At 24.6% G+C, this 18,248-nt stretch overlaps 1 long non-coding RNA gene across 2 annotated transcripts in view; it reads left to right on the top strand.

Moving 5' to 3' along the window:
* LOC129615322 (uncharacterized) overlaps window positions 1–18,248 on the top strand; it is a 108,772-nt gene that overhangs the window by 22,492 nt on the left and 68,032 nt on the right. The gene's annotated exons all lie outside the window — the stretch shown is intronic.

The raw sequence follows: 18,248 nt of genomic DNA, 5'->3' as shown, positions 1-18,248 counted from the left end.
TAAGTGATTCAATCAATTTAAGTATTATAAATACTTATTTCTCGAATATTCTAAAAATAGTAATTTTACTGCATTGTAGGAGTAAAAAGTAATTAAGAGTTTTTTTAATCTTTATTCTTTTGTTTTATGCGAATTATAATACCGTTATAGCATTACTAAAACATTTAAATTTCATTAAAACAAAGATTTCCTAATGAATTGTCGATAAAAATAAAATTACTTTGTTCTTTTCACGAACGTCATCTTGTTAATCAGAATTTCTTATACAAATATTGAGATGGTATTTATTATTAGTTCAAAAATTTCAATTAAAATTTAATGGAATGAGATTATTGTAAGAGACCAGAGTTGAAAATGAATTAAGATTTTCTAAATGTTTACCAGATTACAAGATTCTGAAGCCGGTTGGATTATACATCTATTTATATACAACCGTCTCCGATATATTTTCCAAATAATCTTATAGTTTCAATACAATTATAGTTTGTAAAAATATGCATTTGCGATGTTAGTATGAAGACTAGTTTTAAGAATCTGTGAAAATAATATACTATAATAGTCTACAAGTTCAAACTAATCTTACTATAATATAGAAACTGGGTTAATATATCAGTGAAAGTTTTTGATACGACGACAAGTACAGATCTTTAAAAGAATAAATGCAAAATTTGGATGAAATTTAGAGATAAAATAAATATTTGAACGTCACAATTTAATTTCCAATATTCAAATACAACACTATATTGTACGGAGCTCTATTTCATAGATCAAAAATTACGATAAACCTAAGATATGAACACGAAAAATAGTGAATTAAAAAGAGTTTTTAAAGTGAAATTTAAATAAAAATTATCATTTATTTAAAAATATTTCATAAAAATGCAAAGTAGTACTTAAATTAAAAATTGCATATTTATAGGCGCATTTTCAAACCAATTATTTCAAGAGTTTATCTTGAACTAATTTCAATATTCACAAAATTCTTGTTTTACTCTTAACTGCCACACTTGAAATTTTGTTGAATTTTTTTTGCGTATAGTTACAAGATATATAATATATGCATACACAAGTACATATATATACAGAAATATGTGTATGTATGTGATTATGTAGATTATTAAGGATTATATGGATGATAATGTTAGAGAGGATGATAATTTAGTTGATGTTGTTTTTTTTATCATACATTTTATAGTTTAAATGAAAAATCACAACCAAAAAGACTGGAAGATATTTCTAAGAAAGTGGAGTGGGACTCAGAAAAAAAAGTTGGAGTAGAAAATGAAATTCGGTTTATTTTATAGTTAAAATTTATTTAGTTAAATTGCTTTAATTGGAATTCATATTTCCTTTCTCATTTTCTTGTTGTTTTTATTGTTTTTTATTAAAATTGTGAAGAGAAAGATTTTTTGCAAAGAAAATATTTTAAATATTATTTTTTTCTCTATTAAGAAGTTAATTTACATACAAAAGGTAAAATTTTCTTAAAATTTTTTGATTTTTTCCTCTTTTTTCTTTCTTGTTCCTTTCAAGGGGTTTTGATTACTTTTAGGATTATTCCATATCGTATAGAAGTAGTACGGTTCAAGTTTATATATAATGTTTACCGTGAAGAGGGATTGATGATAAAAAAAGGCGTCATTTGAATTTTTTTTTGGATTTTGTATAGTTTTCCTTCTTATACAGACATTATGTATAGACTTAGATTTCACTATGAATGAAATCAAAGCAAATATTTCAATCTCAAATATTTCAATATTAAAAAAAAAAGTAAAAGGACTTTTCTTTTTCATCAAAATGAAAAATGAATAGAAAAAGATTTAGACAGAATTTAATTATTTGATTATGCTAAATAAACTGTTATTAGAAAATGAATTTCTAATTTAGCCATAAAGTATATCATAAAAGCAAAACAAAAAAATTAATTAAAAAAAGAAAAAATAATTTAGAATTTTTGAAAGAGATTAAATTATTACATTTTAAGGTTCTACACCGTTTCTCATGATGTTAATGTTAGAATATTAAATAATTACAATAAAAGGATAATGGTAATCTGCCTTTAATAGAAGACAAAATTTGTAGAGCTGATTTTTCTTAAATTTTGAATTTAACTTTAAAATTTAAACAACTACGTCTAGTTGGGAAAAATGCGTACATATACATATCCACACCATATGACTCGATTTCTACGCAATTAAAGTTGTTGAATAATTGTGTCAACATTTCGTCTTGAAATTTGCGTAATTACTATATTTTCCAAAACTTTTAAGGGAATTCGTTTACATGTTATTTTTCTAGTTTAAAACGTTAAAACTTTCATATTTTTTAATAGGATTAAAGTTATAAATCATAAGCGTATATAAGTAAAATATGGGAGCATTAACATTCTTGATTAATAGCTGTTTTCGTTCCAAGGAGTTTCAACTCCCAACAAACTCCACTATCGGAGCTATATTAAAATATGAAATGTTCAACAGGGTATAATTTTCTTGGAAATTTGAAATTTATAATTTTTTATTGTAAAAATCTAATTGATTTGATTTTCATTTCAAAATCTAAACATTTACTGGTTGCTTTCACTGCGTTTTCACTGGTTTTTGTTGGTTTGCTACATATATTTAATTTGTGGTAATGTGTAATTATTATAATATATGTATCTTATTGTGTTTAGCGTAACTGCATATTTAAAACTGTTTTCGTGTAGTAGGGCAATGATGAAAATTTAAAGTCCGCTGCACTTTCTCGCGTTAGTGAATGTAGCAAAAATAAGTTACATTATGTGAACTCTGACTCTTAATACCTTAATAATTCCAGTATTAGCAGATGGACTCCTAAGGGTAGGTTTTCTAATTTAAAGGTGCTTGGAACTGTTTCTCTTCTAAACTTTGACTGGTTTATTACTGAAGTCATTATAATTTTAATAGTTATTTAAGGTGATATTGTTTATCAACTACCATTACTTAATTTTCCAATAAATTATTAAAATTTGTGCTTACTAGTAAATTTTGGTTAAATTAATATGCTACGACCAATTTATGTTTTTTTTTTAACTGGATTTTATGAGTAATCTAAGTAATTCGAGTATTTATAGTTAGTAAGTTTTTAGATTTCAAAGTTTCTATATAAAGACCTTCTTTAATTAAAGCACTTTTATAGAAAAAATATTTTATTTCAATTGATTTTATTCTAACCAATAACATTGGGTGTATTTCTCACTTTTTTTTTCGTTGTTTTAAAATTTTAGAACAGAGTTTAAGATTTTCGAATTTAGTTCGGTTTCAAAATAAAATAATTTTTCAAAAATGTAAAGAGCTATTAATCATTCAAACTTTTTTTTTTTTGTTAATGCAAAATTTAGCACATAAAAATAATTTAAGATTTGCATATGAAAAATTTAAAAAATATTTCTGAACCATAAATCAAACCTCTCATACGCAATATATTGTCTTTTGTTTTTTTAATAATTCCATTTGGGCAAATAGGTAATTTTCCAAAAAAAAAAAAAAAAATTAAAACGTAAAATTTATGTTTTTACTAATTTCTTCTTGTCTTCATTAAAAATTCTTTTTTATTCACTTAAAAGAGCAGAAAAATTAGGTGAACAGAAAAATAAATTTAATAGGGACCAAAACTTTTTTTGAGCAAAACTCCACTGTTTGTTTAATTTAAAAATAGTCACATAGATTGTGGAAGTTAATAGCCATTAAGAGTTATAGAAGTTCGAAAATTATAAAAATTATTTTAAAATGAATGAAAATCTTTTATACATATAAATGTGTTCACAGGTTTTTTACTGTAATAGCTCTCGCTAATAGTAAGATCGTTGAAATATTGGGAGTTACTAATTTAAAATGCAAACAAAAAAATACTGTTCCATTCATCAACGAAACTGGTAATAATCAAAAAATTTTTTTACAGTACTTTTTTAAAATTATTAAAAAATTTATGTATAGATATGCCAGCGAAGTAGATAAAGACTCTCTGCAGAGCTGCACAATTAACATTACAAATTGATTCTTTTAGGGCGACAAAAAAAATTAGTTGCAAACTGAAAAACATTCTGACACATTTTGTTCTAAAAATACTATTTTCATAATTTTATAAAAAATTTACTTAATATCTTGCACTCAAAATATAAATTTGCCGTCAGCTCATAATCTAGCTCGAGAGTGAATGTTTTTGAAACATGGCAGTATATTAAAACGTTAACTAACACTCCACAATTTGAAATTTAAATAGCTCAATACATAATTTTGTGGGAAATATTGGAAGATAGAAATATTTTGCAAAGCTATACTTTTTATATTCCTTGGGAGGCTTAGGCAATTAGGATAGCGTTTAGAGTGAGCTGTATTACTAACCGCAACCGTAACTTATTCAGTTCTTACCCTACGTAATATTAAATGAAATATTTTGATAAATGTGGGGCTCCTTAATTTTTTATTTGAATTAAATGTTTATTTTCGGCTTATTAAAGGATTTAATTAATTTCAGAATTTAAAATGTTTTAGTACTTCAGTTTCTACTGCGTTTTTATTTACTTTTTTCCAATATTTTGAGTATTTCTTCGCTTCTAGATAGAGTTGATACTTTTCTTTCTCTATTTATTTCTTCATACTAATTTTTGTTTTTTATTTACAGGTTTTCTTCATTAATAATAATTTTCTCAAACATTTATAAATATTAAAGACCTGGCACAACTCAAATCACATCCCTCAATAATTCAGGATCATCACTCAATTTTGATTAGAAAAGACTGTGAATAAATGAAATTTTTTCAAATTAGAATGAGGTTTCATATTTTATGTGTTCCTCAAACTTGTAAAAATTTTAAATTAACTATAAGTAAGTGACGTCTCTAATCACAATTTTATTTTTCATTTAAGATTTTCATAATTGCAAACAGTCATAGTTTTTAATTGCAACCGAAAACTGTATAACCACTTATATAGTTAAAAGAGAAAAAAAAATTGAGTGAAAATTTCAAAAGAAATGAGATCAATGCACTTTATGGAAAATTTTCGGAAAAAAAAAGCGTAATGTGCGTCTATTTATGCAATTTTCAACTATAATTGAACAAAAATTGAATAATAAAATTCTTTAAGGTGTTTTCATAATTTTTGTATAGGTAAGTGTACCTATAATTTTTTTTATGTAAATTCGTATGTATTGACCGGACAAAATCAGAACAAGTAGTTCAAGTGATTTCTTTTAAAATTCTAAATATATTCATAAAAAGTATGCACTTGTTTATTTTTTCTAATTTTTAAAAATATGGAAATAAAAATAAAAAATATTCTTTTTCTCTTTGATCTATTGGGTTATTGAAGTTACTCAACCTAAAAATTTGTTTATCAAAATCAGTCATCCCAAAAAACTAAATTTAACTTGATTACAAAGATTATAAAATTTAATTTCTTTTATAAAAAATAAAGGCTTTTAATTTTTTTCTATTTCAATTTAGAATATTTACATAAAATTTTGAAAATTAGCTAGTCAGAGAATCAGGATTAAATCATAGAGAACACTCTCGAATATTTGCACTTAAAGCAAAATGGTATGAAATATAAATTTTACTCTTCTTTACTGCTCTAATTTTTTTCCAAAAACTACTTTTAAATTTTACCATAAAGATTTAAAAATTTCATAAAGATTAAATAGATTTGAAAGCATTCGTTCTATAAGCATAAATAAATATTATTTATGAATAAATATGTACGAGTATAAGCATATAGATATATTTAATGTACATTACTTTATAGTTGACCAGGTCAACTGCAAAAATTTCCTCTCCCCTTTTTTTTCGCATTCTTATTTTCAATTTTTATTTTATTTCATGTATTTTAATAGTTTAAATGTAGAGCACTTACTGCATTTATACTATCTACATACATACTTGTAGATAGAGTTTAAGTAGCCTGAAATATAAAACCACCTATATATTTTTTAATCCTTTCAATTTAATATATTTTTGTATTTTTTTTTCTTCGTTCTTTGCGTTAAAATTTAATAGTACGAACGTTTATAAAATTTTTCACTCTTGTAATTCATAATAATTTTTTTTTTCTATTACATACACTCTTTACCTTTAATTTACTACCATTTAATTCATTTTTAGTTTTGCGGTTATCATCATGTATTTTTAAAATTTTATAGTATAGAAAAGCAAAATAGAAAACTGAACTGCGAAAACTAATATCCTATCCTAAATAATGCTTTAACAGAAAAAAAATCAAAAGCAAAACAAAAATAGAAAAAGGAAAAGCGAAGAACAAGTAAAAGAGGAAAAACACGAAAAACAAAAAAAAGGGAAAGAAAATACATGGGAAAATGCTCTTCACGTCATATAATCGTAATTTGTAGTGTAGGTTCTTTACGACATAAAAGTTTATGCTGTTAAAATGACTGTAAAAATATACACAATTATAAACAAGGAAAATTGAAATGAAAGTCCTTATTTCATGTGAACTGTAAAGAAAGCAAAAAAATAAATAAATAAATGAGTTATTAGTATATAAAACGTACCTGTAATGTGTGTGTATGTGATTGCAATAACAGTTTATAATATTTTTGTTATGTACAAAATTCAGGGATATTAAACTTCTTTTTAAGTAGTACCGGCCCTAGAAATCCTTCACTTTATTATTTTTTATTAATTTTTTAAATTTATTATTGTTAAAGATGTCTGTAGTCTACTATTTTCGTACAGAATCATCAAAACCTGGCAGTATTCCGAAAAGTATTATTTGATATATTAGACGATCAATATTTCAAAATACTGAAATTTAAAACGTTCTCATTTCATCCTTCTCAATTAACTAGAATTACAATTTTAACGTTACCATTGAATTCGGATTTCTGAATAACTTTCTCTTTTCACATTTCTAATTACAACTCAAGAAATTATGACACTTTATACCTTCACAAACCATTGATATTGAATTTTTATTTGCGTGCAGGATCTGGACACTTCAACTTTCACGTTTCATAACAGGAACTTTATTGTATGCTAATTGCTGTCTGTATCAGCACTATATGTAGGCCCCTGACAAATTACAGTATTGCGACTCAATCAAATCAAGAAACTGCCGTCACAAAACAAAACACTACCCGAAATATTTAAGTCGCAAGCGAAATATTTCGCATTCGCGTAATAGGTGCCTCAATGTTTGGTCTTCTTCAAGTTTATAGTTTGCAGTTTAAAACATTATTCACTAATGTGATTAAGCGAACTTTTAGACAACATGCAAATATTTGTGTTGCGCATGGAAAGTAATTTTTTTTTATGAAATTATAATTCGTTCCTATTATTTAGTGCTCATTTTTTTTTAATTTTTCCGATAAACTTTACAAAAACAATAAAAAAATTACTTGGTAGAACTTAAAAGTATTGAAGGGCCCCATGTTTATTAGCCCCTGAGCTATAAACTGTTCATGTATGTGAATGTGTATTTATTATTTATGTAATGCTTATTAAACCTACATACATACTTTAAATTTTTATTTACAAAGAAAAAATAAAAATAAATGAACGGCTAATTGAAAAAGCTTGTTAAGAAAATTTAAAACCATTATTAGTTTTAATAACTGGCGGTTCTTCCTTTAATTTTATGTATTATTTTTTTTTTATTTTTGAATATTAAATAATGTAAAACTTATATGAAGACATTTTGTAAGTATAAGGTGCTTTTACAATTTTTACCACCTTGTATCCTTTAAAATATTTTATTACATTTTATTCACTAACCACCTTGAAATATTCTTTACCTATATGGTTTGTAAATATTGTCAACTATTGTACCTTGAAATATTCTTTATCTATATGGTTTGTAAATATTGTCAACTATTGTACATACAATATGCAATGTAAGGATATAAAAGCGTTTTTTTTCGTTTGTTCCTTAAAAATGTTGTAAGTTGCACTTACATAATGTAAAAGATTATGAAATTTCATTTTATTAGCAATATTAAATGCAAAATAACACATTCGCACATACACAAACCTTATTTTATGCCTGACTAACCTAGCATTTCAACTTGTAGAAAATAAATACTAAAATTGTAATAGAGGAAAAAAATTAAAAAATATTTTATTTAAGAAAAAACGAGGGTGGGAGGGAGAGAGAAAATGCCCATAAAGGCACACTTTTGCACAAGTACAAGTAAAATTAACTATAAAAGGCGGCTAAAGTAATTCAATTTTCGAAAAGAACTTTTCATATAAAATTTTTTTTTTTCGGTATAAATCTGGAAAACTGACAAAAAATGAAAACAAATTTCGTTTTATTAAATAAAAAATTTTATGATTTTGCCTATTTTTTTTTTTTTTGAGGGACTTTTTATATTTTGTACTTTTAAAAGGAATAAAAAATATTATGAATAAAAAAAAATATTTACTTGTATTAAAAGAATTTTTATTTTTTATTTTTCAACTTACTTTGAAACTTCTTTTCAAAAAACTGCAAAAAAACGAAATAGGGTTAAGAATATTTAAAAAGAAATGCAGAAGATTAGGTTTTTATTTAATAAGCTGTTAACTCGGTTTTATTAATTTTTTTCATCCGCTTTTTTTAGGTTATGATTTATTTCCTGTTTATTTGAAATTCTCAGTTAGAATTGCCATATTGTATAGAACATTTTTAATAGTAGGTTCTTTGGAATGCATACTACACATTCGTTGATTGAAAATTGAAATGGATTATTTCTAAACAAATGTCGTGATTTGTGTGTCCTCTTGATCAATTTTCTAAATCTAGTAAAATCGATCACATATCAGTTACACAAAAGCGATGTTCTCTGCGTAGAACTATCCATTTATTCTAATACCTACATATATCGACTAATTTCTTAAAGCTAGTGCGGAACTAAATAACTTTATATGGTCGAACAATTTATTAGTGGGGGGCATTCAAATAAAATATTAGATTTATTATACACATAGATAGATTTTTGGATCAAACCACTGGTTTTTGACAAAATACAACACTCTTCGAAAAATAATTTTCTTTTATTCTCATCAATTTACAAAAATATTTATAGGACGTTTATTGCATAATTTTAGGATAAAAGTAAATAGTCGCAGTCACCTTACTTTTTCTGATAGAGCTGTCACTTACCATTAATTTTTTGTCTTTACGGAGATAGGAAAACAGTACTGTTTGAAACAATAAAAATGTTCAATGAAAGAGCAGATAATAAAATGTTTTCCTGAAGGAGACATTTTTTTTTAAAAACTCGGGCAGACATGCAATTTTTAGTTTTACAATTGTTGCTTGATTGTAGAATCATTTTGCGCACATCGAATCGAATTTGTTAAATAAAAATTGTAGTCTGCAGTTTGCAAAAAATTCTAAATTGTTTGATTGCTTAATTGTATACGATCATGCAGTTGCATGCGTGCGCGTTTCAATTTATTGAAAGCTAATATATAGAAATGATACTGAGCACTATAGAAATATTTTTTTTTTTATAAAATTTCAGATTTCTATCTTAAAATCTGTAGGAAATTTCGAAATATTCTCAGAAATGAGATGATAAAGAAGCATTGAAATTTATAAGTAGAGTTTTTTTGAATTTTATTAGAATTTTTCTAAGAATAAGCAAAAACTAAATGCTATTTGGATTATGGCAAAGTAAGAGAAGAATTTATCTAAAGGTTCTACTAAAATTAATTAAAATTAATTTTTTTTTAATTTGTAATTTTTATGTTTTATTTATCCAAAGTTTTTTATTTTCCGAAACATCTTTAATTCAAATTAATTAAAGAATAAAAAATATTTCTAATGTTTTAAATATACTTTAAGAGTTAAACTAAATAATAAATCATATTTCTTCTGCGTACACCTTCTCGGAACATGTTTAATATTAATTTCCATTTTGTGCCTATAAAATTAAAGTTGCGTTGATTTCATTGCAGTTTGGAAAAATAAATTATACATTTTACCAGTTTTCGCCTTAAATAGAATTATTATAAAGAGTTATGACAGTTAATCGCAACTTATTGAAATTCTATTTATAGTAGATTCCAAAATGATATCCCAGGAAAAATGTTATTGCATAATACGATTTTTATTTCAATCGCATTTGTATAAAAAATTATGTTTTTCCACAAAAGTATTAATTTTTTATTATTTAAAAAATTTATAAAAAAAATTTGATAATTACTGATAAAAAATTCACATTTAATATTCAATTTTATTCAATTCTATTCAAATATTAATTTATTTGCAAAATTAAATACATAATAAGAAAAATAGTTTAAAAATATAAAATAAAAAAAAAAATAGTTGGTAACCTTTTAAAAATTTAAAATCGCTAATTAGAAAAAAATTTTAATACGTGCGTACCTATGTATGAAACACATATAAAAAACAAGTAAGGACTAAGGTAACATAAATACACAATTTTTATATGCATACGTACATACATACATATATACATATGGGCATAAAATGAACGTGTTTCTGTAAAGATTCTTGTTATTTTAAATGAATGTAACATAAAGGATAAAGGAAAAATATTATTCACTTTTTTGTCATTAACGGAATATTAATTATTAGTTTATTACTCTTTTGATAATTTTTGAATAGCTCATATGAACTAGGTATAGAAAAAAAGGAATAAGTATTATGTATATGTGTGTAAAACTGTTTTATGTTGTATTTTGTTTATAAATTTTCCTATACTTTTTTTATGTTAGTACATTGTGATTATTCAAAGGCTTTGAATATAAATAAGCTGAAATGTAAAATAGAAAAGTTGGTATATGTGTACGTTGTGCTATGTTATATTTATCGCGCCCCTAAAAGTATGCTACAGAATTAATAGTTAATTGTCATAGGGTATTGTCATGCCACCTGGTCATCAGGTGTCATGAATTAGCCACAACTATTACGGAAAAAATTATTTTGAATTATTAAAAACCTTAATCAAATAAAATTTGTTGTCACAAAAAAAAATTAAATAACTTATACACTTCGGGAAGTTACCATAATAATTTCAAGTATAGGTCACCCTAAATTACGGATATAGGTAACCCTAAATTACGGATAGTTGATATGGCGATTTTACAATGAACTTTGCATAAGGATTTCAAAGTATTTTTTGTACTTTGAATTAATATTCAATTGACTAAATTGGGATTTTGTCGTCCGAATACAAAATGTTCCATACAATTTTCCACGAAAGCGATTAATCTTGAATCCAAAATGAAGCTTGTATTTCATTTCGTTCATAATATTATGCTTAGTATATGGGAATAAAAAAAACCATTTTGATATTGTAACAATTTGTTCTAACACTTTTCTATTACAAGTACAAGTAGCGTATAGAAAAATTTTGACTATAATAATTGCATATATTTAGGGTGCGATTTTATTATTTTTTTGTGAAGAGCTTCTATTTAACTATGTAAATTTTTTTTTTTTTTTGCTAGTTTTTATAAATTTTTCAAATATGACACTACTACAAAACATTTATGCTAGATGAACACAATATGTGTACAAAATTTTACATTCATATTTGTGAAACTTTAATACATTTTGTTTGTTTGTATATAGATTCGTACATATTAGGTGTATAGCACTAAAAATTGTACCTTTAGGGAAAGGTTATCAAAATTATGGGCGGCTTATATTATTTTTTAATTTTTTTTTTTTTCAGTTAGCTATACTAATTATTATTATATTTTTCCTTTTTCTTTCTTATTTGTATAGTTGTTTGATTACTGCCGATTGTGAATATTTTTTCACATTTTCGCTTCTTGTTGCTGCTTTTAGGATCCTTTCTTTCTTATTAATGCGTATAATGCAAACTAGAAGAGTACAGTACATAAATATATTATGAAATAATATGTTTAAATATATGAAATATGTGGGAATGTGTGTATGGTAGCGGAAAATCTCAAATGCAAATCTAATGTTTGTATATATACTTATAGCAGGTAAACGAATATTTTTGGGGCGCTAATATTTTCAATGTACGTGCCACATAAAAAAAATGATGGCAGTATACGAAATATAAAATAAAAATAAAGGGAAAATGAACAAAATTCATAAAAAAAAAACTATTTTAGTTTTACCATTATTACCGTAATTATAAAAACAATGTTTTTCACCTCTCTTTATTTCCTTTACTTAATTTTTTTCTTTGTTCTTATTTCATTTCTTGTTTGTGTGTTTTTATGTTCCATTTTGAGTAATTAAAAACAGTTTAGAAAGGTAACAAGGTATAAAAATTTCCTTACACTATTTATGTTACATGTATGTGTGCATATCTAAGGTTAGATAGGATATTTATCGTTAACGTTCATGCTTTTGGTTGTACTTAGCTACATATTTTATGTACATCTACATATGTACATTAAGTCTCTAAAAATACAAATATATATACATACTTACATTTTACTATTGTTTTCAAATTAGTTAATTTTCTAGTTTCTATTTAATTTTTTTGTTATTTTCTTTTTTTGTTTTCATTATAAAGTTAAGAAGCATATAAAAACCGTTTGTTCCTTTTCTATTACCGTTACTATTATTGTTATTATTCACATTTTTTTTTTACGGCACATAACATATACGTATACATGCACATGAATATTATATTAAAAAGAAAATTACTTTTTTTTTTCTGTTTTAGATAGAAAATTTTAGAGGTTAAATAAGGATTTAGTTAAGTTATAAAATGAGGAAGGATAATTCAAGGTTAATAGAAAAATAAATTCATTTATTTTGGTAATCACGTCATCAAGGGATTCCTTTATATTCATGTTGTGTGTGTTGGGTACTCATATAGTGCGGTGGCGGTATACATAAAAATTTTATGACAAAACATATACCGTATATATTTTATAATATTATTTTAAATGACATTTATGTCATTTAATTACACATTGTATTTTAAGATAAAATTAATATGAAGCGTTTCTTTTAAAAATTACACCTATTAATTAAATTATTTCATTTTAAATATTATTATCACGTTTTATGTGAAATCCTACCACATGTACAAATTTTTAAAGAGGAATATATTTAAGGACATTTTTATTAGCAATAAAGTTAGAGTACGATGCATTGGTGTACGTAGCTTTTTTAATTTCAAGTATATTTGCACAATATCTTTTACAGCTTCCTTATTACTATGCTTTTCGAATATCAAATATTTCTGAATTAAATATCAAATGTTTTCTACATTACAAATAATTTCAAAGTAGGCTTATTCATTATATGGCACCAAATTTTAGTATGTAATGAGCAATCCTAATTTCCAGCACTAAAATTAAATTTTTAATAAATAATTTCAATAGCCTACTCAACTATAACTAAAAACATCTTTAATAAACCTTAATATTTTAAAAATTTCTGACTTTCATTCTCTTATGCCAGAACAGAAATATTTAATTTAGCATAATAAGGATATTGGGAACAAAACTTTTAATATTCTGTGATTTATTAAAAAACAAATATTTTTCTTCATATTTCTGTTTTTGTTCTTAGCCCTTTAATAACAAATATTTTTTATAGATGATTATTATTATGGAAAAAAATTTAATTTATAATTATTATAATTAAATAGGTTGCAACTTTATTTAATTATATCCTTGTAATATAAAAGAAATAATAAAATATTTTAAGGTAGAATGAAAAAAAAATAATGGAAAAGTTATTTGTTAACTTTATGGTGTTTTTACTTTTTTTTTATCTTCGCATTAATTAAAAATCGCGTGACTAGTAACCTACACATACCTATACCTATATCATATAACTGATTGAATTTTTTACCTATTTGAATAAAAAGAACAACTTAAAGACTTTAAGAGTATGGAACCCATGTTAAGGTATACAAGAAATGTGCCTTTGTGCAATAAATTTCCGTTTTCTTAAATAAATTATTAAGTAATAAGAATTTTTTTCTTTCTTTTGCTCTATAGTACCCAATTAAAGAATTTTTAAAGTTTTCTGAAGATATCCAAAATGAAAAACGTTTTCAAAATGCGGTTATAATTTTATTAGGCTTTATAATGGTAATTAATTTATGAAATTAAACCGTTTATTGAGATTTTTCAAGTATATTTTGCATGAAAATTTTATAATTTCGGAATAAATACAATTAATTTATTTAAATAATATGAATAAATTTTAAATTACTGTACTTTAAAAGTAAAAGGAAAAAAGCGGATATCACTGATTAACTTTTAGACGTTAACGTACTTTATGAAATTAAATTATTTAAAATATTAAAAATTTTATAATTTTCGTAAAATAAAAATTAAGAAATTTTATGTGATCGTTTTTATTTACATAAATGATATATTTATATCGTGAAACCCGATATAAATGGGGAAATTTTTAAATCTACCATTGTAGATTTGTAAATTTTAATAGTACCGATAGGGGCAGGAAGATCTCCCGGGCCGCAGCACTCATTCGCGGCTTATTGCCGTGTCGAATATTTAGAAAACTCTGTCTAAAACAATTGTTACGTCGGACAGTCGCAGAGAATGTGCACGGCGGTTTCGTCACCGTCCCTACAAAATCTGCACAAGGAGGATTTTCCCAGCCTATGCAGGTGTAAAATCTACCATAACTACATTGTAGTTCAATAGAATATTAAGTGTAGCACCCACTATAATTGGAAATTCGAATTTTTTATTGTTGAGACTTATATATAAATAAGCAATAGCAAATATTTTTACATTGATGAAAATAATTCTACCACTACAATTAAAAATTTTTCTACAATTGCTTAAAGTATGCCCTAAAATTACTAGAGTAATAATATATTTTGGTCTTATAACTTTATTTTTTTAAATATTTGAAAAGTGCAAAGAGATAAGAGTTTCTCATATAAAGACGTTTGTGAAAAAGCCTCAACTTTTTCTCTTCTATTGAATTATGAAAACCCATCGCATACTTATAAGATTTTTGATATATATATATTATGTTAAAGGTCTTTAAGGTCTAAGGATTTAGAATTAATAAAATATGTTTTATAGGGAACAAGCTATATAACAAATACAACAATAGAAGCGCAAAAAAAATAACGTTATGTTCATTAAATAAAACTCGTTTTCCGGTTAGTTGTGATATGCAATTGTTTGCTTTACCAACTAAAGCCTTTCTTCTTTGAAAGAACTGCGCATTAATGAATTTTTATAAAACGAAATAGGTATCTTATGACAATACCAAATCGAATAAAGGTATTCTGATACAATTTTAGGGATTTTCGAAAATACACGTTCAAATATATACAACTTCTCAGAAAATGAAATCTGGCAGTCTTTTTAACTACGATTATCACTTTTGTTTTATTCGCAATATCAACTATTTTTGATCATCACTACTTACAAGTGCAGTAGAACATAAAATACTGCAAAAAGGGAAAAATGTAAATTGGTAATCACAATCAGAGCTTGTGATGTCATCTTAAAGCAATAGAGATTTTCATAAACTGCCATGTACAAAATTATAGATTTGCAATATTTTTTTTTAAATTTCTATAAAGCAGTTCAAATTCACACTATATTTCTGATAATTTAGGAATGTTTATAAACAAACTCAATTTGAAAGATTTGTTTATGAACAGTGAAGACTGAACATTGCGATATACTGTGTTTATGAAAAGGCCTAGTACTGCACCTTTTGAAATTCATATATGATTCATTATGGCTTGTGCAAATTTTTTACCAGAAAACGTTTTGGGAAATATTTTGCAGCATAATTTTGTATGAGAATTTAAATACTTTAATATTATTATTGTATTTTCTTTGGTGCTACTGAAATCCGCTAATTTATTTTACTTATTTTCGAACTGTATAAATTTTATTTAACAGAGATAATTATTGTTGTTTATTACAATAATGTTCACAAAATTTTATTTATGATTAAACTATAAAAAATTCATATACTTACTCGTATATCTACATACCTTTTACCTTCTTCATAAAATAGTGAAAAAGTGATAGCATTCAAAAAAAATTTATTGTTTATAATAAAAAGTTATGAGTATTGATTTCAATGTCTAATATTTTCTTCTATAATTTTATTTATGAAACATTAAACAAAAACAAAGCCATTGCTGTACACCTACCGCAGATCATATTTATGGATCACGAGCATAAATACTAAAATCATGTTGCGTTTTTTTTTAATATCGCGTTCATTCCTACTAAAATGTTTTTTTTTTTGTGTTCTCATACAAATTATTATTTTATTTACAACATTTATAATTTGTTTTTCAATTCAAAAATAAATATTTATTTATATTCCTTTCTTTTTTTTTTAATTTTTGTATGTATATGCATACATAAATTATTAAGTGTATAAATGTATACTCATAATATGTTTACATTTAAATTATTTATTTATATTTTGTTAACACTAACATATTTTATATAATTTGTTAATAATGATCTTTATCATCGGCATGCAAAACTAATTTTCATGTCTAGCCAAATATCGTTTACATTTTCCTACTTTTCTATATTATATATTTTTTTCATAGTTAAGTTTATTGCAAAAAAAAAAAAAGTTATATACAGAAATATAAGTAATAAAAAATTCTAGCAACTAACAAAATATTAGTAAAGAATAAGTATATACAGTCAAGCATTTCCTTATACACTTTAATTTAATGTCATCAGATATAATGTTCATTTTATTAATACACCCATCATGATATTTTGAATTATTAGAGTGCTAAAAAAAGAAAAGAAAAAAAAAACACAAAATAAACTTATGCTATACTCAAAGTATAATAAAAAAATAAAATCTATTGTATTTCTCGATTCAATCCCCCCCTTAATACCTTCGTCCTTATTAATGTATTTTTGACTCATTTACGTTTTTTAGTACAATATTTTTTTAATTTCATGAATTCCTCTGATATCGTAATTTTATAGAATGAATTAAGTAGCAATAAAAAAAAGGTGAATAAAAAAGAGTAAGCGAATTAAATATTTTATTAAAGGAAAAATATAAGAGTACATGACATTTAAATGAATAAAAATTAATAAAAATATGAATCAAAAAATAAAATAAGGAAGGAAATGAGAAACAAAGAAATGTCACGTTTAAAACTATAAAAATATAATAATAACAAAAAAAAAAAACAAAAAAATAAAATTACCTAGTCACTGAGGTTTAAAAAAATATTTAGATAATATTATAGCGGCTTTATAAATTACAACCATTCACATATTAAATGAGTATGTAATTATTTAGGTACATACATATTAACATTTAAATATATAAGTTCAATAGCATACTCTAGTTAGACTGAGGGTTTATACCAATTGAAGCGAAAAATAAATAGAGTTGTGCCTAACCAATTGTTTATAAAATGAATCTTTTCGCTGAATGTAGCCACTTTTTCAATAACATGTCAAATATTTATTATGAGAAAAAATTGCATACTTTTAGGAGTAACAAAAATTAGAAAACCGTTCATACAAATGATGGAATTCTACGGTTAATTATGTGAATTAAAGTTAATTTTTACTGATGACAAGACATTTAGACAAACAATTTGAATTCAGTCTTAAAATCTTAGCAATATTATCGAAATATAATGAACTATAAAAAAATTATTAATGAATTAAGAAAAGTTGATATTGTAGTAGATCACTGGCCTTTTTTAAGAAAACGCGAAAAAATAGAGTTCACCATGTCAACTTTGGGATACCCGTACGAATTTGTTATCCTATGTGTGAATAAATATGCCATAACTGAATATGGGACAGACTATGACTGTAAGTTGCCGTATTACCGTATTAATTTATGTAAAATTTCAGTACTGTGTTATTCAAAATACTGTGTGTGCCAAACTACTATTGAAGTTGTATGGCAGCTGCCCGAATCAGTAGTCCGATCATATCCAATTTAAATAGGGTTCTGGCACTTACTCTTCAGTAAGTAGCAAGTGCACAATTTATGTTCAGGCGTTCTCTCAATCAGTTCCAAGATCCGAACATAGCATACTTTTTTTTTTATCAGTAGAATAAAATTATTAATAAAAGCTGCTCTAAACAGGTGATACCCATCTACTTGATATGGAGAAAAAAGAATCCTTAAAATCAAATTACTCGGCAACAACTTAATATTATAGGAATGAAAATTGAAACGATAACAAAAACAATATAAACTCCACTGTAATTTAATTAAAACAGTGTTATGTTGTTACAGATTAAACCTTGAATTTATACAAATTGCCGTTCATACCTACACTTTATAATTTAAAAACTGCAGTATGAA

This window comes from Condylostylus longicornis, unplaced genomic scaffold (assembly GCF_029603195.1).
Source record: "Condylostylus longicornis isolate FDR11 unplaced genomic scaffold, ASM2960319v2 ptg000135l, whole genome shotgun sequence".
NCBI lineage: Eukaryota > Metazoa > Arthropoda > Insecta > Diptera > Dolichopodidae > Condylostylus > Condylostylus longicornis.
This window is presented reverse-complemented; position numbering and strand designations above follow the sequence as displayed.